The sequence below is a fragment of the Tamandua tetradactyla genome, chromosome 5, assembly GCF_023851605.1.
Source record: "Tamandua tetradactyla isolate mTamTet1 chromosome 5, mTamTet1.pri, whole genome shotgun sequence".
Taxonomy (NCBI): Eukaryota; Metazoa; Chordata; class Mammalia; order Pilosa; family Myrmecophagidae; genus Tamandua; species Tamandua tetradactyla.
In genome coordinates, this window is record NC_135331.1 from 179,590,775 (window position 1) to 179,615,851 (window position 25,077).

Consider the following 25,077-nt stretch of genomic DNA (forward strand, 5'->3'; position numbering starts at 1 on the left):
GAGTGCTTGCCTGCCGTGCCGGAGGACCCCGGTTCGATTCCCGGCCCCAGCCCATGTAAAAAACAAACAAACAAACAAAATATAATAAAAAACAAGAAAATGTTTAAAAATGTTTCCCTTTCTTCCTCCCTTCCTTCCTTCTCTGTCTTTCCTTCCTTTCCTCCCTCTCTCTTTAAAAAAAAAAAAAAAAAGTTGAAAAAGGGATCAAACTTCCACTAGAGATATGAATGAAGCTGATCTGGATAGGCCTAAGTAGATCAGAATGCAGGGTAAAGGATGATATCATTCATATTTTAAGACTTCAACTTCTGAGTGAGACCAAAGGGAGAAATCTTTATTTGATGCAAAATTTACATTTTGGGTAAGTGCATTACCTTATTTAATATTTATGGCCAGTTTAGTTGCACACCTTAAGAACACGGAATCTTGAATAGAGCATAAGATCTCGTTGGTTTGTCCAGGTTAGTGTGATGTCCTGATATATCCCAGAATAATTTGAGCAGAGAATCAAGAAGTATTTGCAAAGTCCCTTAGGGTCTGGGGGAAAAGGAAGGAATATTCAACTTCCCCATTTGGAGAGTTCCTGATATTCTTGCAAGCAGGGGGGACAACCAAATTGACAGGCTGAGTTCATCTTATTCCTGCAAAGAATAGGCTAAGCCTACTTATAAGTATACCTAAGAGTCATCCCAGAGAATCTTTTTCAAAACATACAAACATTCTTGACATCAAACATTCCATACATGGTATTCAATCAATGGCTCACAATATCATCACATAGTTGTGTATTCTTCAACATGATCATTTTTTAGAACTTTTGTATCACTCTAGAAAAAAAAATTAAAAGAAAAAAGGAAAACCTTTGTTCCCCCTATTATTTATTTTTTATCTATATTTTTTACTCATCTGTCCATACACTAGATAAAAGGAGCATCAGACTAGGTGGGCCGCGGTGGCTCAGCAGGTAGAGTTCTTGTCTGCCAAACTGGAGACCTGGGTTAGATTCCGGGTGCCTGCCCATGCAAAAAAAAAAGAAGCATCAGACACAGGGTTTTCATAATCACAGTCACATTGTAAAAGTTATATCATTATACAATCATCTTTAAGAAACAAGGTTACTGGAACACAACTCTATAGTTTCAGGTGTTTCCCTCCAGCTACTTCAATACACCATAAACTAAGAAGGGGATATCTATATAATATATAAGAATAACCTCCAGGATAAACCTCTCAACTCTGTTTGAAATCTCTCAGCCACGAAACTTTCAGAGAACCTCTTTTTTTGGGTGTGTGTGTGTGTGTGCATGGTCCAGTAATTGAACTCGGGTCTCCCACATGAAAGGTGGGCATTCTAACCATTGAACTACCCCTGTACCCCAGAGAACCTCTTCTGTTGCTCACATGAGGCCTCTCTCTGTAAGCCAACTCAACAGGTGTACTCACTGCCCTCCCTTCTACATGGAACATGACTCTCAGGGGTGTAAATCTTCCTGGAAAAGTGGGACAGAACTCCCAGGATGAGCCAGGACCCAGCATCATGGGATTGAGAAAGACTTCTTGACCAAAAGGGGAAAAGAGAAATGAGACAAAATAAAGTTTCAGTGGCTGAGAGATTTTAAACAGAGTCAAGAGGTTATCCTGGAGGTTATTCTTCTGCATTATATAGATACCCCTTATTATTTTATGGTATATTGGAGTGGCTGGAGGGAAGTACCTGAAACTGTTGCGCTATGTTCCAGTAGCCTTGATTCTTGAAGAAGACGTATAATGATATCACTTTTACAATGTGATTGTGTGATTGTGAAAACTTTGTGTCTGATGCTTCTTTTATCCAGTGTATGGTCAGATGAGTAAAAACATATAGATAAAAAATAAATAAATAATAGGGGGGTGTGCTGGTTTGAAAGGATGTATATACCCTAGAAAAGCCATGTTTTAATCTTAATCCCATTTTGTAAAGGTAGCCATTTCTTCTAATCCCTATTCAGTATTGTATGTTTGAAACTATAATTAGGTCATCTCCCTGAGATGTGATTTAATCAAGAGTGGCTGTTAAACTGGATTAGGTATAGACGTGTCTCCACCCATTCAGGTGGGTCTTGGTTAGTTTATTGGAATCCTATAAAAGAGGAAACATTTTGAAGAAAGAGAGATACAGAGAGAGTAGAATGACATAGCCGCAAGAAGCAGTGTCCACCAGCCAGAGACCTTTGGAAATGAAGAAGGAAAATGCCTCCCGGAGAACTTCATGAAGGGAAGTCAGGAGAGAAATCTAGCAGATGATGCCATGTTCACCATGTACCTTTCCAGATAGAGAGAAACCCTGACTCTGTTTGCCATGTGCCTTCTCAACTGAGAGAGAAACCCTGAACTTCATCGGCCTTCTTGAACCAAGGATCTTCCCCTAGATGCCTTAGATTGGACATTTCTATTGACTTTTTTTAATTGGGACATTTTCTCGGCCTTAGAACTGTAAACTAGCAACTCATTAAATCCCCCTTTTAAAAAGCCATTCTGTTTCTGGTATATTGCATTCCAGCAGCTAGCAAACTAGAACAGGGGGATAAGGGGTAAAATAAATTGGGTAGAAGGAAATACTAGTGGTCAATGAGAGGGAGGGGTAAGGGGTATGGGATGTGAGAGTTTAGATTTTTTCTTTTTATTTCTTTTTCTGGAGTGATGCAAATGTTCTAAAAAATGATCATGGTGATGAATACAGCTATGTGATGATACTGTGAACCACTGGTTGTACACCATGTGTGGACTGTATGTGTGTGAAGATTTGTTAATAAAAATATTTAAAAAATAAAAGATCCTACCCAACAATAGGTCTGCCCCCGCAAGACTGGATTAGGAAAAAGAGCATGGTTTTTCTGGGGTACATTACAGTTTCAAACCAGCACAGACCTAGATATCCAGTGGGACTCTGATAAAGATTTCAAGAGGACTTCCCAGTCAAGATGGCGGCTTAACAATGTGCACATTTTAGTTCGTCCTCCAAAAACAACTACTAAATAACCAGAAACAGTACAGAACAGCTCCTGGGGCCACGTCAGTGACCAGACACACAGCGTACCCCAGACTGGACCAGCTGGACCGGCTGCAAGCCCCTACAGAATCGTGAGTTCCCCAAGCTGCAGTGGCTGGTGCCCCTCCCCCTAGAGGCTGTTTCCCAGAGGGGAAAGGAAAGAGATTTTACCAGCAGCAGGGACTGAGAACAATCAACCGCCAATTGTGGAATTAATTAACAAATTCTGACTACTAAAAATACACCCCCAGCTCAGGGGATCCTGGTCAAAGTGGAGATCGCTCATTTTTGCCCCGGCGCCAAGGGGGCAAGGCTGATGGAAAAACGGGGGGAAAAAAAAAGAAGGAAACAGAGGTTTTGTGGCTGTGTTTCTACAAAGGCTTGACTGACTTTGGATATAGCGGCAGGACTTCTCAGGCTGCAACAGCCCTAGGCATAGGCAGAAGTGAGCTCTTTGGGGGCTTGTCTGGAGCCTGTGCCTTCCCAAGGGGAGGGGTGAAGCCCAACTCAGGTGGAATCCCTACCTCAAGGAATTCAGACACCAGGGCTTGGTAATTTGAAGCCATTAAAACCAGCCTACAATCTCTCCTCTGTCTCCACCACATCCCCAGCAGGGAGAGTCAGCCAAAGTTAAAGGTACCCCATCATCTTACACTGGTGGGACCTGCAGGCAGACGAGCGCCACATACTGGGCAGGATAAGAAAAACAGAGTCCAGAGACTTCACAGGAAAGTCTTTCAACCTGCTGAGTCTCACCCTTAAGGAAAACTGACACAAGTGACTCTTTCCACCTGATAGGAGGCCAGTTTGGTCTGGGAAAACCCGGCTGAGGTCTATAATATCTAAATAGACCCTCCTAAGGGTGGGGGGGGGGAAAGGCACATACAAGCAGGGCAAGAAACAAGAAAACAAGAACTGAAAAATTCTCCTCTGTTAAACAAAACTTAAGCTAGAGGTCCAGATAAAGCTGAACTGAATGTAAAAGAACAGATAGATGAGAGGCTGGGGACCCCACTTGAGGAGCAGCCACTAGGGAGGTGGAAATGATACAGGACAGCTCCCGCAGCCACGACAGAGACCAAGAGGACAGCATACCCCATTCTGGAACGGCTGACTGGCTGGGAGAACCTGCTCCGGTGAGATTGCCGAGGGGCGCGGGCTTCCCCGGGCCGGGGCGGCAGACGGCCGGAGTCCCTCCCTCCCTCCTTCCCGGGCCAGCTGGGAGAATTGGACAGGTGGCGCCCCCCCACGCGCGGCCCCCCGGACCAGCTGGGAGAATTCGATCGGAGATCCCCAAGCCGTGGAGAACGGCGACCAGGGTCCCTTCCAAACACATGGCTTCCCGGTCCGGCTGGGAACGGTGGATAGGCACTCCCCAAAGCCGCGGCACCTGGCGCCCCCCCCGCCACGCTTGGTGCCCCGGGCCGGCTAGGAAATTTGGACAGGCGCTCCCCCAAGCTGCGGAGGCCGGCACCCCCCCACCACGCTTGGCGCCCCGGGCTGGCTGGGAAATTTGGACGGGCGCTCCCCAAAGCCGCAGAGGCCAGCGAGCCTCCCCACGTGCGGATCCCCGGGCCGGCTGGGAAATTCGGATTGGCACTCCCCGAAGCCGCTTCGGCTGGTGACCCCCCAGCTACAGCGAGAGTTTTCCAAAGTTAAAGGAGCCACAGCATCTTTTACTGGTGGGACCCGCAGACAGATGAGCGCCACAAGCGCCACCTACTGGGCAGGATAAGAAAAACAGAGCCCAGAGATTTCACAGAAAAATCTTCCCTGCTGGGTCTCACACCCAGGGAAATCTGATTAAATGCCAGACGCCAGCAGAAGATAATGGATCATGCTCAGAAAATTGAAGATATGGCCCAGTCAAAGGAACAAACCAATAGTTCAAATGAGATACAGGAGCTGAGACAACTAATGCTGAATATACGAACAGAAATGGAAAAACTCTTCAAAAACGAAATCGATAAATTGAGGGAGGACATGAAGAAGACATGGGCTGAACAAAAAGAAAAAATAGAAAAACTGAAAAAACAAATCACAGAACTCATGGGAATGAAAGACAAGGTAGAAGAGATGAGAAAAACAATGGAAACCTACAGTAGTAGATTTCGAGAGACAGAACATAGGATAAGTGAACTGGAGGATGGAACATCTGAAATCCGACAAGAAAAAGAAAATACAGGGAAAAATATGGAAAAATATGAGCAGAGACTCAGGGAATTGAAAGATAATATGAAGCACATGAATATACATGTTGTAGGTATCCCAGAAGGAGAAGAGAAGGGAAAAGGAGGAGAAAAACTAATGGAGGAAATTATCACTGAAAATTTCCCAACTCTTATGAAAGACTTAAAATTATAGATCCAAGAAGTGCAGCATACCCCAAAGAGAATAGATCCAAATAGACACACTCCAAGACATTTCCTAATCAGAATGTCAGAGGTCAAAGAGAAAGAGAGAATCTTGAAAGCAGCAAGAGAAAAGCAATCCATCACATACAAGGGAAGCCCAATAAGACTATGTGCAGATCTCTCAGCAGAAACCATGGAGGCGAGAAGACAGTGGGCTGATATATTTAAATTATTAAAAGAGAAAAACTGCCAACCAAGAATTCTATATCCAGCAAAATTGTCCTTCAAAAATGAGGGAGAAATTAAAACATTTTCAGACAAAAAATCCCTGAGAGAATTTGTGACCAAGAGACCAGCTCTGCAAGAAATACTAAAGGGAATACTAGAGACAGATACAAAGACAGAAGAGAGAGGTGTGGAGAAGAGTGTAGAAAGGAAGACTATGAGTAAAGGTAAAAAGAAGGAAAATTAGATATGACATATAAAATCCAGAAGGCAAAATAGTAGAAGAAAGTCCTACCCATGCAGTAATAATACTGAATGTTAATGGATTAAACTCTGCAATAAAAGACATAGTCTGGCAGAATGGATAAAAAAACAGGACCCATCTATATGCTGTCTCTACTCAAAGGACATGAGGGCAAGGACATAAATGGACATTTACACACCAATGTTTATAGCAGCATTATTTACAATTACCAAGAGATGGAAGCAGCCAAAATGTCGATCAATATACAGTTGGCTAAACAAACTAGCATTTACATAAGATGGAATAGTATGCAGCTGTAAGACAGAATAAAGTTATGAGGCATGTAGCAACATGAATGGACCTTAAGGACTTTATGCTGAGTGTGATTAGCCAGGAACAAAAGGACAGATACTGTATGGTCTCACTGATATGAACTAACGTTAGTGAATAAACTTGGAATATTTCGTTGGTAACAGGGACCGTCCGGAGATAGAAATAGGGTAGGATGTTGGGTAATTGGAGCTGGAGGGATGCAGACTGTGCAACAGGACTGAATATAAAACCTCAGAAATGGACAGCACAATATTACCTAAGTGTAATACAACTATGTTAAAACACTTAGTGAGGCTGAGTGTGAGAATGATAGGGGGAGGAGGGCTGGGGGCACAGATGAGATCGGAAGGAAGGATGGACGACAAAGAAGAGATGGTATAATCTACGATTGTCTAGAGTGTATAATGATGGTGACTAAATGTACAAATTTTGAAGATGTTTTTGCATGAGGAAGAACAAAGGAATGCCATTACTGCAGGGTGCTGAAAATAGATGGTAATTAATATTTTAAAATTTCAACTTATGTGTGAGACTGGAGCAAAGAGTGTTTATTTGGTACAAGATTTGTATTTTGACTGGTGAATTTCCTAATATAACTCATGTAGATAGCCTGGTTGAATAAAATAAGTACATGGAACCTTGGGTAGGACATGAGATTTTGTTGGCTCGTCCAGCTAGATGCCCCAGTGAATCCCAGAGTGATTTGATCAGTGAGCGGAAAAGTATATGCAAAGTCTCCTTTGGGGAATGGTAATAACGAGGGAAAACTCAACTTCCCCAAGTTGAATTCTTGATATTCTCACAAGCAGTGTGGGCAACCAAACCTATAGGCTGGGCCCCCAGTCTTGGGGTTAGTTCATATGAAACTTAACCCCACAGGGGATAGGTCAAGCCTACTTAAAATTAGGCCTGTGGGTCACCCCCAAGAGAACCTCTTTTGTTGCTCAGCTGTGGCCTCTCTCTCCAGCCAACACAGCAAGCAAACTCACCGCCCTCCCCCTGTCTGCATGGGACATGACTCCCAGGGGTGTGGATCTTCCTGGCAACGTGGGACAGAAATCCCAGAATGAGCTGGGATTCAGCATCAAGGGATTGAGAAAACCTTCTCGACCAAAAGGGGGAAGAGTGAAATGAGACAAAGTGTCAATGGCTGAGAGATTCCAAACAGAGTCAAGAGGTTATCCTGGAGGTTATTCTTACGCATTAAGTAGATATCACCTTGTTAACCAAGATGTAATGGAGAGGCTGGAGGGAATTGCCTGAAAATGTAGAGTTGTGTTCCAGTAGCCATGTTTCTTGATGATGATTGAATAATGATAAAGCTTTCACAATGTGATTGTGAAAACCTTGTGTCTGATGCTTCTTTTATGTACCTTGTCAACAGATGAGTAGAATATATGGAATAAAAATAAATAATAGGGGGAACAAATGTTAAAATAAATTTAGTTTGAAATGCTAGTGATCAATGAAAGGGAGGAGTAAGGGGTATGGTATGTAAAATTTTTTTTTCTGTTTTTGTTTTATTTTTATGTTGTCTTTTTATTTCTTTTTTTCTGAATTGATGCAAATGTTCTGAGAAATGATCAAGATGATGAATATGCAACTATGTGATGATATTATGAATTGCTGAGGGTATGTGTTGGGAATGTTTGTGTCTCTTTCTTGTAATTTTTTTAAATTTTATTAATTAATTTAAAAAAAACAAAAACAAAGAAACAAACAAAAAAAGTCATTCCAGAGGTTATTCTTATTCATTTTATAGATATTCCTTTTTAGTTTCTCATATATTCGAATAGCTAGAAGCAAATAGCTGAAACTGTTGAACTATAATCCAGTAGCCTTGATTCTTGATGATTGTTTAAGAAAAAAAAAAAAGATTTCAAGGAGATTCTTTGACAAGCTCATTGTTCTAGTTTGCTAGCTGCCAGAAAGCAATATACCAGAAGCTGAATGGCTTTTAAAAGGGGAATTTAATAATTTGCTAGCTTCTAGTTCTAAGGCCAAGAAAATGTCCCAATTAAAACAAGTCTATAGAAATGTCCAATCTAAGGCATCCAGGGAAAGGTACCTTGGTTCAAGAATGCTGATGAAGTTCAGGGTTTCTCTCTCAAGTGAGAAGGCACATGGTGAACATGGTCAGGGTTCCTCTCTCATCTGGAAGGGCACATGGAGAACACGGCATCATCTGCTAGCTTCTTCTCCCCTGGCTTCCTGTTTCATGAAGCTTCCTGGGAGGTGCTTTCCTTCTTCATCTCCGAAGGTCGCTGGCTCGTGGACTCTCTGCTTCGTGGTACTGCAGCATTCTCTGCTCTCTCTGAATCTTGCATACTCCAAAAAGTTTCTTCTTTTATAAGACTCCAGAAACTTCTCAAGACCCACCCAAATGGGTGGAGACATGTTGTCATGGTCAGGGACAGGTGTCAACTTGGCCAAATTGTGGTACCTGTTTATCTGATTGGGCAAGTGCTGGCCTGTCTGTTGCAATAAGGACATTTCATAGGATTAGATCATGATCACGTCAGCTGCATCCATAGCTGATTCCATTTGTAATCAGCCAAAGGGGAGTGTTTTCTACAATTAGTGATGCTGAATCTAATCACAGGAAGCCTTTTAAGGAGGACTCAGAGGAGACAGGTTCCATTCCTGCTTCGGCTGGTGAGCCTCTCCTGTGGAGTTCATCCAGACCATCCATTGGAGTCATTGGCTTCACAGCCTGCCCTGTGGATTTTGGACTCTGCGTTCCTGCAGTCACGTGAGACACTTTTATAAATTTTATATTTGCAAGTGTTCCCTGTTGATTCTGTTTCTCTAGAGAACCCTAACTAATACACATATCATCCCCTAATCCAGTTTAACAACCACTCTTGACTAAATCACATCATCCAGGGAGATGATCTGATTACAGTTTCAAACATGCAGTATTGAATAGGAATTATTCTACCTTTATGAATGGGATTTTGATTCAAACATGGCCTTTCTAGGGGGCATGCATCCCTTCAAACCATCACAGTCATCTTAAAATTTCTATGGAAGAACAAAGAACCAAGAATAGTCAATACACTCCTGAAAAAGAACAAGGTGGGGACAAGATTTATTATAAAGCTCTATTTATCACAATTGTTTGGTAGTGAGCACAAATAGACAGACAGATCAATGAAATGAAACAAATTACCAAGAAACAAACTGCAGATGTATGGAAATCTGACATAGGACAGGGGCAAGGGTTGTATTACAACACAGTAAGTAAAACTGAATTGTCTTGTCAATTGCAATAGCGTCATCCTATTCTCAGAAAGGGACAGCATTTCAAAATCACAAATCTTTCCCAAAGCAATAAGAAGTAACAAGGGGACCCAAGTTATTGAAAAAGAAAGGAGGCAGGAAAAAGTACTGTTTGTACTAGGTGATCAAGAAAGTCTTCCTGTGCATCAAAGGCCAGATAAATACCAGATAAAATAAATATTTCACTCTTTCTAGAAGTTTTATCCCAGAATCTTAAAAGTAACATTTCTTGCATAGACTTCAAAGTAGAAATTTCAAAACCTTCTTGGACCTCTGTGCTAAAAGGGATTATGTAGAAAAGAATTGATGCTGGAAAACACTACAGACCAAAAACTAGGATCTGTTTCCAGAATATGTTTTATCTTAATTACTTTCACAGTAGGATCTCAGTTATTCAAGCCGTAATTAACAAAACTCATGAATTTTCCTTGGTGAAATGGGTTGTAACAAATGAAAAGAAATGAGTAATATGCAATAAGCATCATGCTCCAGGCTCCAGAACTAGGGCTGACGATGTGATCAGACTTTAAACCTGCAGCATTTCAGGCTTTATTGACATGGAGCACAAAAGATGCTTTCCAAAGCAGCTAAATGTTCTTTAGTATCTGTGAGGCCTTGAGTAAATATACAATATGCAGAATTAGTTGTATTTGCATGCTGGATATTGTCATATAATATAGCATGCAACTGTGGCATAAGCAGCATAATATATACAACTGTCTAGTAATAACTAAGGGGCAAAAGTTAGTACAAATATGAAGTGTCCTGAAATGAAGATCGAGGTTTCTGCTTTTTTTGCTTTTTTTTTGAGGATGGATTTTTAATCTTTGATTTAGGGTGTTTTGTTCTGGACAGCAAAAACCAAACTTGCTCTGTATGGCTCTAAGTTATTCTTATACCTCCTGAAATGTGATTCCACTACTATAAAGTTTCACATCTGAAGTACACCCTCTTTCTATCGTGTCTTACTGTGGTAGACAGTCCTATATGTAGAAATTTTTAAAGCTCTACCTGGAGTCTAAAAATATTCTGTGGCACACTTTGTAAATGAATTTTAGTTTAAAATAAATGATCCAACTAAGAAAAAAGAAATCTGTTGAATAATGACCATGAATTAAGTTTAAGCATGAGTCACCTATCCAATATTGAAATGAATGTTGATTTCTGAAAGATGGCTCTCTGTGGGTAGAGAATTCCTAGGTATTCTCTGAGGAATACTAAAGGAAGACTAGATTTGGGGGTAAGGATCACAGGTTTTGAAGGTGTCGAGTTTGAGGAGCCCTGGGAGAGCTATTTATATTTGGAAGCTCCCTAGATTCTAGGCCAACTGGATTATAACTTTTTATAGTATCCCCTAGCCTTTCTTCACTCACTTCCTAGTGCTTGACTTATTATAATGGCTTGTCCCTTCTCCGCCTTGTCTATGTATTAGTTCCCAATTGCTGCTATAACAGATTACTACCAGCCAGTTCTGGAGGTTAGAAGTCCACAATGGGTTGGCAGCATTGGCTCCTCTGGAGGTGCATGTTTCTTTGCCTTCACCAGCCTCTAGAGGCTGCCAGCCTCTCTTGGTTTATGGCCCCCCATCGTTGTAGCGTCTGCTTCCATCGTCACATCTCTTTCTCTGACTCTGACCCTCTTGCTTCCCTTTTGTAAGGACTCTTGCGATTATGCCAGGCCCACCTAGATATTGCAAGCCCATCTCACCATCACAAGATCCTTCACTGAATCCCATCCCTTCAGCCATGTAAGGTGGCATAGTCACGGATTCTGGGATTAGGATGGAACATCTTTGGGGAGGGGGCATAATTTAGCCTACCACATCCTATATACTTAGCTGTTTGTAAGTTTACATTGACTTACTTAACTTAGGGTCCTTTCTTATTCATTTTCATATTCTCTTAATGTTTTAGAATAATATGCAGTGCGCACTCAGTAAATATCAATATAATTATACCATATACATAATTATACCATATAATACACCTGGGTGTGAGGTGAGTGCCAGATGACTGTGCTGCCTTTGGGAATTGAAATGAGACCAGTTTGTGGCATCAGAAGAAATAGAGAATAGAATAGCCTGTTTGCCAAGACTTAAGTGATAAAAGAGCAAGTTGAATGAAGAATCATCCCTGCCTAAATGACTTAGAGCAGGTCTGTGTGGTGTTAATTGGAAGAAACACGTTTAGAAAGCTCTCACTTTTTTGGTGTACCTCACATGTGAGTAATACCAGGGTTTTGCTATAAAATGGGGTGGGAAAATGTTCTAAGCAGGAGAATTTTGGTGAAATATTACGCAACCATTGTGTGATCACACTTTGGAATATTCTGTCGTAGGTGACTGTGCACAGGAAGGGGACAAAGAAATTCCAAAATCCCATGTCAAGCAAACAAGAAGGGAGCCAGGGGACTTTCTGATCAATGGAAGCATTCTGATTGTCCCCAACTCTGAGATCAGGACATAGAGATCAAAGAGATAAGGTACTCATGGAGAGCCAGTGTAGGGGCTCTTGTGGCAGGTGTCCTTGGCTACCCCAGAGGTCTCAGTTCAGAACTGCATAGCTCTGCTATGCCTCACCCAGGGTGAGTGACTGCAAGGGTCAGCAATGATCAGCAGTTAGAAATCCTAAAGAAAAGAGCTGATTCCAATAAAGTCACTGACTTTGAAGTTAAAAGGACACAAGCCTCCAGGACTTGGACCAAAACAAAAAAATCTGTCCCTTGAATCAAAAAGGTAGGGACAGAATCCTGATGCCATATTTGAGTTGGACCACGGCTCATATAAGAAGCTCTTAGAAGCTTCTGCCGTGAGAGCTGGCTGTCTGTAGAAGGCCTGGTAAAGCGGCAGTGGGATCTCCATCAGGATGATCCCGGAGGCTGTCTGAGACGGAGAGTCAGAATGTAGGTGTATGAACAGGGCTGAAGAGAGGGTTTTCAGAGGCATTTGAACATAGCAAATAGAGAACCCTTTAGGAAGGGAGAGCTATAGAGTAAAACAAGAAGATGGCTTTTGAATGATGCCAGATAAAGATGATGATCATACAAAGGTCAAAGAGAGAATGAGGCCATCGTAAATATAATGTATAGAAACCAAAGAATAAGAAAGTTCTGGTGGGAAGGATCAGGCATCTGGACCGACCCTGGTGCCTTGCTCTGCAGCACTTCAGTTACCCTAAGAACCACAGCGGTGGATCTGGAGCCCGGGCCTCTTGCTCCAAAACCTTTCTGGACCTGCCAGCTAGAGCAAGCATGCTCTCTCCACTCCATAACTGTAACACCACTATAACTGCACTCTGCCCTACCTCCCCACTGCACATAACCGACAGCACAGGACTCCCTCTTGTTTCTCATTGTTTACTTTTGGGCATGGAATTATCCCAATGCTTGTGAGGTCTCCAGTGGGACTGAGCTCTCCTACAACTTTCCACTCGGCGTTCCCATTTTTCCTGTTCCAACAATCAGACTTTCGGCCCTGAACCTGACGGCTGACCTTTTGTATTCTCTCTAAAGGCCAGACTTGGGTCTCTTCCCATTTGGGAAAGTGCTTCCTGGCAGAGGCTGTTAAGTTCAGCTGCACTGTGGGATAAAAATGGTGATAAAGCAGTCAAACAGAGCAGAAGGGCCAAAGACAAAATACGAGGGTGGAGGAAACATTGTGAGTGATGTTTGAGTGAGCAGTTTCAAGAGCACAAACTAGAGAGACAGTCAAGGATGGAAACAACAAGAAAAGAAAAGCAGCCACAAGAAGCGAGTGTCACATTGATGGCTGAGGCAGTCTCCTGACTCAACTCTAGCTGTTTCCCCCTTGCTCCAGAGGGAACTGGTCACTGAAAGAGACCAGCCAGAAACTTTCAGGGGAAGGCAACTGGACACGGCTGGCTTAGGTGACATGTGCGATGAGAAGAAAGCATTTCCTTACAGCAGCTTCTGATAAGAACATACTTTCAGCCCTTGTCCGCTTATTGTGCCTTCAAAGGAAAGTTCTAACTGTCCCACTGTATTCTAAGCTTTCAGGATTTTATCTGTCTTTTCTTGGCATTGGTAAACAGAGAAAGAAAGAAAAGGAAGTTGAGCTTCAAGGTCCTTGGTTTGGGCAGTCAGTTTGCTTTCTCAACTTCTTTCAAATATTAGTCTGAAACAAAAGTTGCTCTACTTTTTCCCTCTAAATGCATTTTAAAGTGGTTTAAGCAGTTTCTGAGATATTTTAATCAGGCCCTCTAATTAAAGGGCCTGAAAATCTGCATATTAAACAGATAATTAGCATTGATGGTTTATATTTCTGAAATAGTTGCTCATACTAAAAGGTATTACCTTAAAACCAATGAACACAGAAGGTTTTTCATGATTATTAGTAGATCTGCTTCCTGACAGAAAGCAATATTCATTTGGAGATGATTATAACTGTTCTTTTTTTCTAAGAGTCACACGGGTCTTCATTATGGGATAAAAACTATATTTCTATGTAAGTTTTCTCTGTCCAAATTTGGCATCACATTTGGTTTGGCGAGAAGGCTGAGTCATAACTTAAAGTTTGCAAGAACTACACAGAGTATGAAGAAAAACTCCTAAATTCTACATTATAGAATTTAGATTGTTGGAGATGCTTTTTCCTGGAGAGAAAAAATAAATGAGTAGGAGCCCTTAAGCAGGTTCATAAAGCACTTGTGCAGTTATTACCACGTGTTCTGTGTTCTTTCATCTGAAGCCCGCACATCTGTTGGTTGGCGGCTTCTATCAGTGCCGAGAGCACGTAAGCTAATGTACGATGTGCATTATTTTCATCCCTTTCAGCAGATGAACTTTGATTATCCAGTTCGGATTCAGTGTCATTTAAGAGGCCGCAGGGAGGGTTGGAGAACACACGCACAGACCAGACGGACCCAGGAGCTTTCCCAGAAGTGAAGTGTTGGTAGGAGCAATGGACTGCCACTCAGCCTGCCATTTAACCACCCTTGCTCTACGTCAGTTCAATTTCCCTCCTGCTTTAAGTTCTCTCTCAGCTGGAACGGGAGCAGCTAATAGACCAGGCTTTTCATGGGAGGAACGAGGGCTTGAGGGTCTAATATCAACGCCAGGCCTGATTCTCAGCTATCACGTATCTGCTGCACCCTTGGACCAATGAACTACCCTAAACTCCAGGGTTTTTTCATTTGTAAAGAGAGGTAAAGATGTTTCTGTAATAAAGGTTTTGCATGGATTAAACCAGCGTGGTTTAATTTAGAGTGAGCTCCCTGGAGTCAGACTACTTAGGATTTAAATTCTAGCTCCACCACTTTGCTGTGATTCCGAGCAAGTTGCTGTCTTGAAGCCTCAGTTTCCTCAATATATATATATATATATATATATATATATATATATATATATATATATAATATTCATAAAAGTGATACCTACCTTATCGCGTAGTCTTGACGAGCAAATGAGATTATCCACAGAAAGAATTTAGCCCGGTGCCTGCCACATAGGAAGTGCTCTGATGAATGCTAGCACTGTAGACAATGAACAGTTGCTTCCTGTTTTCCTAATTAGGTTGCAGGTTAATAAGAGGCAGTGTGCTGGAAATGCCCAAAGGCAGACCTCTCCCTCTCCTTACAAAGCATCTCTTTCTCTTTTATCTTCTTTTTTCTCCTTTCAAGAATGTTCTGATACATATTAGCAAATTGCCTTGTGGGGGATGGGGGTGGGCTTGAAAGCCTTTAAGTCTAGGCATTTCCTCCTGCTTTCAGAAAAAGCGGGCCTTGGAAAGGGGCCAGCTAGAGTCCATGCTTAAAGCTGTAAATAAAACACGAAAGAAGAGATTTGGTGAGGCCAGATAAAAGACTGATCATTACAACCATCACTATTTGCACTAGGGAAGTTTTTGTGTATATGCACTTCTAAAAGTACAAATTGCGGTTGCTTTGGAGATTGGATTTTACTCATGAGGTAATTGTGTAGGTGTTTAATGTTGCTGGAACAAAGTCCCTGTGAAGACTCAGGACCCGGGCCCCCCACCCTCCATACTGAGAACAAGTTACCGCACATGGCCACCTACAATGAGCAGGACAGAAGTTGAAGGTCATCAGGCCCCCTGGGGGGGGGGGCATGAGAATATACAGATGGTATCATAAACAAAGCATTAAAACTCCCCTCCCTTGATCACTGTTGATAACAAACTTCCAGAACCCGTATCATGAGACCCTGCCGAAACTCTCTTCTCGCTCTATGGGATGAACTCTTCTACACTGTCCCTTGCACTCCCCACCCTTAAAGGAACACCGACTTCCACTTTTTAGATGGCTCCCCCCAGGAAAGAGCTTCTCCTGTTCGTATGTCCCAATAAACCCATGCATAACTCTCTGCCTAGTGTTTTCTTTGGTCTTGGGGCTGCGCTGGGTTGGAAGAATCCCTTTGGGTAGTGATTCCATTTCTAGCTTTGGGGTGGTGGTCAGTGTTCAGATCAGGTTGGCGCTGAGTTTGGGTGGGAGCATGCCCTTGCCCCTGCCCCCAGCAGCCTTTGTAGGCTCCTTCTGGACCTTCCTCCTTCTGTCCCTCCTGCTGTCCTTGTGCTAAATCCTCTTCTGTCCTCAGCATACATACCCTGGATGGGACATCATCTTTCCTTTGGTGTGCAGGGGCATTCCAGATCGCTAGTCAAGTCAGAGGTAGGCTCGGTGTTAGGAAAAGACAGACAGATTTATGATTTTCACCAGCATGGATCGTAGCATTTTTTAGATAGCTTGCCCATTTTTTTCTTTTTGTATAACAACTTATACCCCCCAGTATAAGTTTTATATACTTATTTATACCATAAATAAATATGCTACCAGAGTGACATTTAGACATAATGACTCTATCAGTTTACTAGACACAATACTTTCTAGTCAGAGAATATCAGGTGGCCCAAGTTTTAATTGCCTGCCATTAGGGGATGGAATGCTATAGTAAAACGCTGCCTTCCAGAAGTTGCAAGGACCCTACTGAGCAACCAGACCCTGAGCGTCCTAATCAGCATATTAATTAATTGCGTGGAATATATACTTGGAAGTTTGCTATTTTGGGAAGCTCTAAACACCCGCCTTTCAATGTCATCTATTCTTTTTATTCCTTCATTCATAAATCCAAATTCTAGCCCAATTAGAATGATCTGATTCTCGGTAACTACCATAAAGGAGGAAGCCAGTATCTCTGGTGCACTGTGTCTAAGGAGCTGGCTAGTCAAGCTGGAACATATGGTCATCTTTCTATTGAAAATAACTGAACTAATTGCCGTTTAACAACTTTTCATTTAAAGGCAGGGCTTTCAGGAACAAATTAGTTGTCAAGTGAAGGGTAGGGGAAAAGTCACACTTTCCCACTCCGCCAGAGCCAGCTCTTAACCCCTCACTCCAGTTAATAGGATGTTTTAACTGACACTATTCAGTCCTGGAATTTGGTAGAGACATTTATATTTTAAAAGCAACTAATCCTTGCAGAGAGGCATAAACACATTTTTTGAAGTTCAGATGCTCGAATAATATGGGTAAGATATGTCTTCGCTCTTGCTCCTTCTTGAATTTCTTTCTTCTCTCTGTCTCTTTTTTGTCTTTAAACTTTTGCCTCTGCCTCTATCTCTTTTTCTTTCTCTTTCTCACACAAGCATAGTGCTATAAAAGCCATACTTTGTGTTTGTCTACATTAATTTCTATTTGATCCTTGAAACAACTCTGTGAAATACAGGGGGTTAAGGCAGGTATTATTGCTATTTCATAGATTAAAAAAAAACAAAAAGGAGAGGCTACAGAAAGGTTAAGAGTCAGTCCTACCCCCACATCTTGTGACACTGGTCTAGTCTGGTTCCACAGCTGCAGCCCAGATTCTGGGGATCATGCAGTCTGTTTAGGGGACAGGGTCACAGAACCACCCACATATGGGTCCAGTGACTTTGTCACCTGTCAGGTGTGATGCTCAGCACAATTCATCATTTAATTCCCTGGAAGCTGCTCCCAGGAGCTCTCTTCCTGGCTTTTGAGAAGCCCCTACCACCTATCCATCCATCCGTGCATCCATCCATCCATGCATTCAACCATCCTTCCGTCCATCCGAATGGAGGGGTATCTAGATGGTCCCTCCCCTGTTGGCTGGGGGAGGTAGAAAAGAGATCTGCACTCTGGATTCTGTAGACTATGATGCTGAGCTAATTTAGAGGTCAAATTGACAGCTGAGTTCAACTATTTTTAGTCTAGATGGCTGGGGAGATATAACAATAAAATTATTTGTCAGAAGATAAATTGAGTTGTCATATTGAATTATTGCCCAGTTGAGTCTAGCTATGCAGATATTGGGTAATTTAATTTAAAAGTATGTTTCCATTCCCCCTCTCCCTCAAAGGATTTAGTTATGTATAAGAACAGAAAAATCTTAATATTGTGATTAATTGCTATCTATCATGCTGGAGAATCAGAACTTAAGAACTCTTAACCAACTCTCAAAATCAAGTCTGGAGTTTTCAGATTTCATTATATTAAAAAAGACATCCTGGCCAAAGAAGCCAAAATAGAATCTTTTAAAGTGTACCCAAAAAAAAGTACCTAGATTTTACTCTCCACAGCTATTTGCAATTACTCAGCACAGGAAAAGTATTCTGAGAACCCTACCTGACCCCCAACCCCCTCCCTCCAGAGTGTGTGTAGTACCGTAAGTCACAACTAATTCTCTTTCGGAAGACATCCAACTGTGACAAGCAAAAGCCAATTCAAAGATAGATCTTCAGGACACCCTCTGGTGGCTGAAAAGTGTCATGAATTCAGGGTCCACATGCACAAGATGGAAATGACTGGCTCAATAGGACCCCGAAGGTCTGTGCTTTTTATAAGTGGCTGTCACTAATTTATCCATTCAGTATTGAAAATGTTTCCAGATCAGAAGGCAGGAGGGGGTGGAGAGAATTTGGAATTGCAAGTCTTGGACTTGAGTCATCACTTTGTCATTTATTGACAAACCTGTGTCTGGCTGGTTGGGTTCTGCAGAGCTGAGGCTGAATCTGGAATTTCTCCCCAGATATAAGAGGAGATGTCAGAACTAGAGGGCTGTATGATTCCATTTATACCAACCGTCTTGAAAAGGCAACTCTATGCAGACAAAAAAAAAAATAGAATTGTAGCTGCCTAGGGCTCAGGATGGCACTGGGGATTAAGTGGAGGATCAGGAGGGATCTTAGGAGGACGATGGAAGTGCTCTGAAACTGACAGTTGCATGACTTGGTAAATTAAAAAAAAATATGGTTCACCTCAAATGCATAAGCATGATGGTATGTAAATTGTACCTCAGTAAAGTTGTTAAGAAGCAAACAAACTTGAGGGGCAAGCAGAGGGCACACCTCTAGAGACAGGCAGGGAAGAAGCCAGTGCCTTGTAACTGGGGAAGAGGAAAAGGGAATGTGGGGTACAGTGGGGTGGTGTAGTAGGAAGAATGCCTGGAAGGGGTGCTGCTGTTTGGGATTTTTACATTTATGGTCCATAGCTTGAGCCCAGCGGTAGGTCACCTGAGGTTAACATACCAAAGGCTAAAAAGACAGTAATTGAAAACACAACATATCAAAACCTATGGGACACAGCAAAGGCAGTGCTAAGAGGGAAATTTATTGCCCTAAATGCCTATATCAAAAAAGAAGAAAGGGCAAAAATTCGGGAATTAACTGTCCACTTGGAAGAACTGGAGAAAGAACAGCAAACCAACCCCAAAGCAAGCAAAAGGAAAGAAATAACAAAGATTAGAGCAGAAATAAATGAAATTGAGAACACCAAAACAATACAGAAAATCAATAAGACCAGAAGTTGGTTCTATGAGAAAATCAATAAGGTTGATGGGCCCTTAGCAAGATTGACAAAAAGAAGAAGAGAGAGGATGCAAATAAATAAGATCAGAAATGGAAGAGGAGACATAACCACTGACCTCACAGAAATAAAGGAGGTAATAACAGGATACTATGAATAACTTTACGCTAATAAATACAGCAATGTAGATGAAATGGACAAGTTCCTAGAAAGGCATGAACAACCAGCTTTGAGGAGATGTCAGAATAGAGGGCTGTATGATTCCATTTATTTGAAATCTTCTATTTCAAGAAGAAATAGATGACCTCAACAAACCAATCACAAGTAAAGAAATTGAATCAGTCATTCAAAAGCTTCCCAAAAAGAAAAGTCCAGGACCAGATGGCTTCACATGTGAATTCTACCAAACATTCCAGAAAGAATTAGTACCAACCCTGCTCAAACTCTTCAAAAAAATTGAAGTGGAGGGAAAGCTACCTAATTCATTCTCTGAAGCCAACATCACCCTCATACCAAAACCAGGCAAAGATATTACAAAAAAAAGAAAACTACAGACCAATCTCTCTAATGAATATAGATGCAAAAATCCTCAACAAAATTCTAGCAAATCGAATCCAGCAACACATTAAAAGAATTATACATCATGACCAAGTAGGATTCATCCCAGGTATGCAAGGATGGTTCAACATAAGAAAATCAATTAATGTAATACACCATATCAACAAATCAAAGCAGAAAAATCACATGATCATCTCAATTGATGCACAGAAGGCATTTGACAAGATTCAACATCCTTTCCTGTTGAAAACACTTCAAAGGTTAGGAATACAAGGGAACTTCCTTAAAATGATAAAGGGGATATATGAAAAACCCACAGCCAATATCATCCTCAATGGGGAAAAATTGATAACTTTCCCCCTAAGATCAGGAACAAGACAAGGATGTCCACTATCACCAGTGTTATTCAACATCGTGTTGGAAGTTCTAGCCAGAGCAATTAGACAAGAAAAAGAAATACAAGGCATCAAAATTGGAAAGGAAGGAGTAAAACTATCACTGTTTGCAGATGATATGATACTATACGTCGAAAACCCTGAAAAATCCACAGCAAAACTACTAGAGCTAATAAACGAGTACAGCAAAGTGGCAGGTTACAAGATCAACATTCAAAAATCTGTAGCATTTCTATACGCGAGCAATGAACAAGCTGAGGGGGAAATCAAGAAACGAATTCCATTTACAATTGCAACTAAAAGAATAAAATACTTAGGAATAAATTTAACTAAAGAGACAAAAGACCTATACAAAGAAAACTACAAAAAACTGTTAAAAGAAATCACAGAAGACCTAAATAGATGAAAGGGCATACCATGTTCATGGATTGGAAGACTAAACATAGTTAAGATGTCAATTCTACCTAAATTGATTTACAGATTCAACGCAATACCAATCAAAATCCCAACAACTTATTTTTCAGAAATAGAAAAACCAATAAGCAAATTTATCTGGAAGGGCAGGGTGCCCCGAATTGCTAAAAGTATCTTGAGGAAAAAAAACAAAGCTGGAGGTCTCATGCTGCCTGACTTTAAGGTATATTATGAAGCCACAGTGGTCAAAACAGCATGGTATTGGCATAAAGATAGATATATCGACCAATGGAATCGAATAGAGTGCTCAGATATAGACCCTCTCATCTATGGACATTTGATCTTTGATAAGGCAGTCAAGCCAACTCACCTGGGACAGAACAGTCTCTTCAATAAATGGTGCCTAGAGAACTGGATATCCATATGCAAAAGAATGAAAGAGGACCCGTATCTCACACCCTATACAAAAGTTAACTCAAAATGGATCAAAGATCTAAACATTAGGTCTAAGACCATAAAACAGTTAGAGGAAAATGTAGGGAGATATCTTATGAATCTTATAATTGGGGGCGGTTTTATGGACCTTACACCTAAAGCAAGAGCACTGAAGAAAGAAATAAATAAATGGGAGCTCCTCAAAATTAAACACTTTTGTGCATCAAAGAACTTCATCAAAAAGTAAAAAGACAGCCTACACAATGGGAGACAATATTTGGAAACGACATATCAGATAAAGGTCTAGTATCCAGAATTTATAAAGAGATTATTCAACTCAACAACAAAAAGACAGCCAATCCAATTACAAAATGGGAAAAAGACTTGAACAGACACCTCTCAGAAGATGAAATACAAATGGCCAAAAGGCACATGAAGAGATGCTCAGTGTCCCTGGCCATTAGAGAAATGCAAATCAAAACCACAATGAGATATCATCTCACACCCACCAGAATGGCCATTATCAACAAAACAGAAAATGACAAGTGCTGGAGAGGATGTGGAGAAAGAGGCACACTTATCCACTGTTGGTGGGAATGTCAAATGGTGCAACCACTGTGGAAGGCAGTTTGGCGGTTGCTCAAAAAGCTGAATATGGAATTGCCATATGACCCAGCAATACCATTGCTAGGTATCTACTCAGAGGACTTAAGGGCAAAGACACAAACGGACATTTGCACACCAATGTTTATAGCAGCATTATTTACAACTGCAAAGAGATGGAAACAGCCAAAATCTCCATCAACAGACGCGTGGCTAAACAAACTGTGGTATATACATACGATGGAATATTATGCAGCTCTAAGACAGAATAAACTTATGAAGCATGTAATAACATGGATGGACCTAGAGAACATTATGCTGAGTGAGTCTAGCCAAAAACTAAAGGACAAATACTGTATGGTCTCACTGATATGAACCGACATTAGTGAATAAACTTGGAATATGTCATTGGTAACAGAGACCATCAGGAGGTAGAAATAGGGTAAGATAAGGGGTAATTGGAGCTGAAGGGATACAGACTGTGCAACAGGGCTGGATACAAAAACTCAGAAATGGACAGCACAATACTACCTAATTGTAATGTAATTATGTTAAAACATTGAATGAAGCTGCATGTGAAGTATAGGTTTTTTTGTTTTTGTTTTTTTCTCTCTATTATCATTTTATTTCTTATTCTGTTGTCTTTTTATTTCTTTTTCTAAATCGATGCAAATGTACTAAGAAATGATGAATATGCAACTGTGTGATGATATTAAGAATTACTGATTGTATATGTAGAATGGAATGATTTCTAAATGTTTTGTTAGTTAATTTTTTTTAATTAATAAAAAAAATAAAAAGACAGTAATTGCTGGCTCTGCCCCCATGGTGGGAGCCGCCAGTGTTTCCCTGGATTCTCAGTGGAAAGTTCTGGTGATTCAGAGGCATTTCTGATGGAAGGAAGAATGTTGGAGCTGCTGACTCGATAACCTTCCATCAAAATGACCATTCTGAAATGTAAATGTTTTCTTCATTACTTTTCTCCATAATAGGTGATTCAGTGTGATAAGGTGAGATGAAAGAGTGGGCTGGGGAGACAATGACTGTTTTTCTTTGTTTTTTTACATTACTTACTAATGGAAAACTTGAAAGCAGGAAGATTTATAAATACCAGGAGACAATTCTGGCAAATATCTCTGCAGAATTGGAGTAGAGAAAAACTTGGCAGGAATTACTAGAAAACCAGAAACTGTAAAAGAGAAGATAAACAAATTTGACTAGTAAAGAAAATAAAATTAAAACATAAATGATGTCTTGGGAAATAGCATTATATATCATATATAGCAGACAGAGGTTTACACTATCCTTAATATAGCAGACACTCACAAACTGAAGAAAAAATGGGTGAATACAGGCAATTCACATAGGGGAAAACAAAGGCGGAGATATGATCAGTCAACATATGAAACAGCATTTAACCCAACTTCTAATTAATAAATGCTGTTAAGAAAGCAACAAGCTATTTTTCATCTAGGAGATTGGCAAAGATTAAGAAGATTGACAATATCCACCCACACCAGTCTGAAGTTGTTATGTATCCCAGAAAAGCCATGTCCTTTTTCCTGATCCAGTACTGTGCAGGCAGCCATGTTTCTGTTAATCATGACTCAAAATTGTGGGGTGGAAACTTTGATTGGATTGTTTTCATAGAGATGTGACATACCAGTTTTGTGGGTGGGACCTTTTGATTAGAAGGAGACGTGACTCTGTCCATTCAGGGTGGGTTTTGATTAGTTTGCAGGGATCCTTTAAAAGAAGAAACATTTTGGAGAAATCTCAGAAGCGACAGAGCTGACATGAGGCCCAGACATTTGGAGATGCAGAAAGAAAACACCACTGGGAAAGTTCTTTGAAACCAGAAGCTAAAGACTCTAGCAGATGCCAGCCATGCACCTTCTCAGTGACAGAAGCATTTCAGACTCATCAGCCTTCCTTGAGTCAAGGTATCTTTCCCTGGATGCCTTGGTTTGGACATTTTTTATGGACTTAGAACTGCAAACTTGTAACTTAATAAATTCCCTTTGTAAAGGCCATTCCATTTCTGGTAAATTGCATTCTGGCAGCTTTGACAAACCAATACACCACCTCTGGTGCTTGAGTAAATTGATGCGGCTTTCTTCAAGATAATTTGGCAGTATCCATCAACACATAAAAGATGCATGTCATGTGGCCCAGCAATTCCATTTGGGGGGTTAATCTTATGGCAATAATCAGGCATGAAGAGATACACACATTAGGATGTTCATGACTGAGTTATTTATAGAGGCAAAAATTAGGAAATTTTTCAAATGTCCATCAACAGAAATGACTAAATAAGTATTATACATTTATTCAATGGAATACCCAATCAGAATTGAAAATAAAGACCATGATCTGTATTTTGGGTCACTGGGGAGATGTTTATGTTATATTGCTGAGTAAAAAGTTAGTGTCACAAGAACATAGATACTTTTAAACAAAAATCACACTTTTGTTTAAAATTATACTGCATGTGTATGCGTGTGCATGAGTGATGGACATGAAGATGCATGCCTTCAAGGAAGGACTTGTTGCTGGAGCCCCTATAGGGATTGCCTCAGCTTCAGAACCGACTCTCCCAATGACCTACCTTCCTTTGCAGGGAAGGTGGGAGCATCCAATGCCCAAATGTGGCAGGAGTATAAGGCCAGGCCTCCTCAGTTCCAACAACTCTGATGGAACCTTTTCACTCAGGAGCCTGTGTGGTCAGCTGAGGCTGTTGTTAGGCCTGTATCACAGCTCAATTTCTCTCTCCACCCAATTCTGCTTCCTTTCGCTCCTTTCCACAGGTGCCGATCCCAAGGACACTTCTTAATCAACGTCCTGCACAATAAACTCCATCTCAGAGCCTGCTGTCCAGAAAACCCAACCAGTATCTTTCATGCCGGTGCAGTGACCAGATCCTGGAAAAATACCCACCAAGTATTTTGTACTTGATAGTTTTTATGTTGTAATGATTGGCATTGTCTGATTCTCTAAAAATGGGTATTATTTTTGTCATTGGAGTAAAACAACAAAGTGGTTTTCATTTTGGAAAATAAGAAGTTAATGGTTTGCGTTTAGTCTGGTTGAAATGGCCACATGAAAGCATGTGTATCACAACGGCAGCATGCAAACCTTCTGGCATGTGCCCTTCCTACAGCGTGAAGTCACCCAGAACCACACGACCCGTGCACTCCCTACTGCTCTTGGTATTGCCCCGGCAGGCATTTTGTACTTCTTCCCCAGCTTATTGGAGCTTTGCTGACCTTGACCGTGAAGTGTAAGATGAAGAGCAATGTGGGGGGACTGTGAGGAGTCACTCAATGTGCTCCCCATGGAGAGGGGTGGATGGAAGTGGGGTGCTACCTGTTGATAAATCCTCAAGTCTTGAGTAGGTTCAGGTCATCTTTAT

At 41.1% G+C, this 25,077-nt stretch overlaps 1 long non-coding RNA gene across 1 annotated transcript in view; it reads right to left on the reverse strand.

Moving 5' to 3' along the window:
* LOC143682907 (uncharacterized) overlaps positions 1-15,275 on the reverse strand; it is a 33,720-nt gene extending 18,445 nt beyond the window's left edge. Inside the window, exon 1 of the long non-coding RNA XR_013175351.1 lies at positions 14,861-15,275. This is a non-coding gene — a long non-coding RNA (uncharacterized LOC143682907). The remainder of the gene's footprint in view (positions 1-14,860) is intronic.
* Between the last annotated feature and the right edge of the window lie 9,802 nt (positions 15,276-25,077).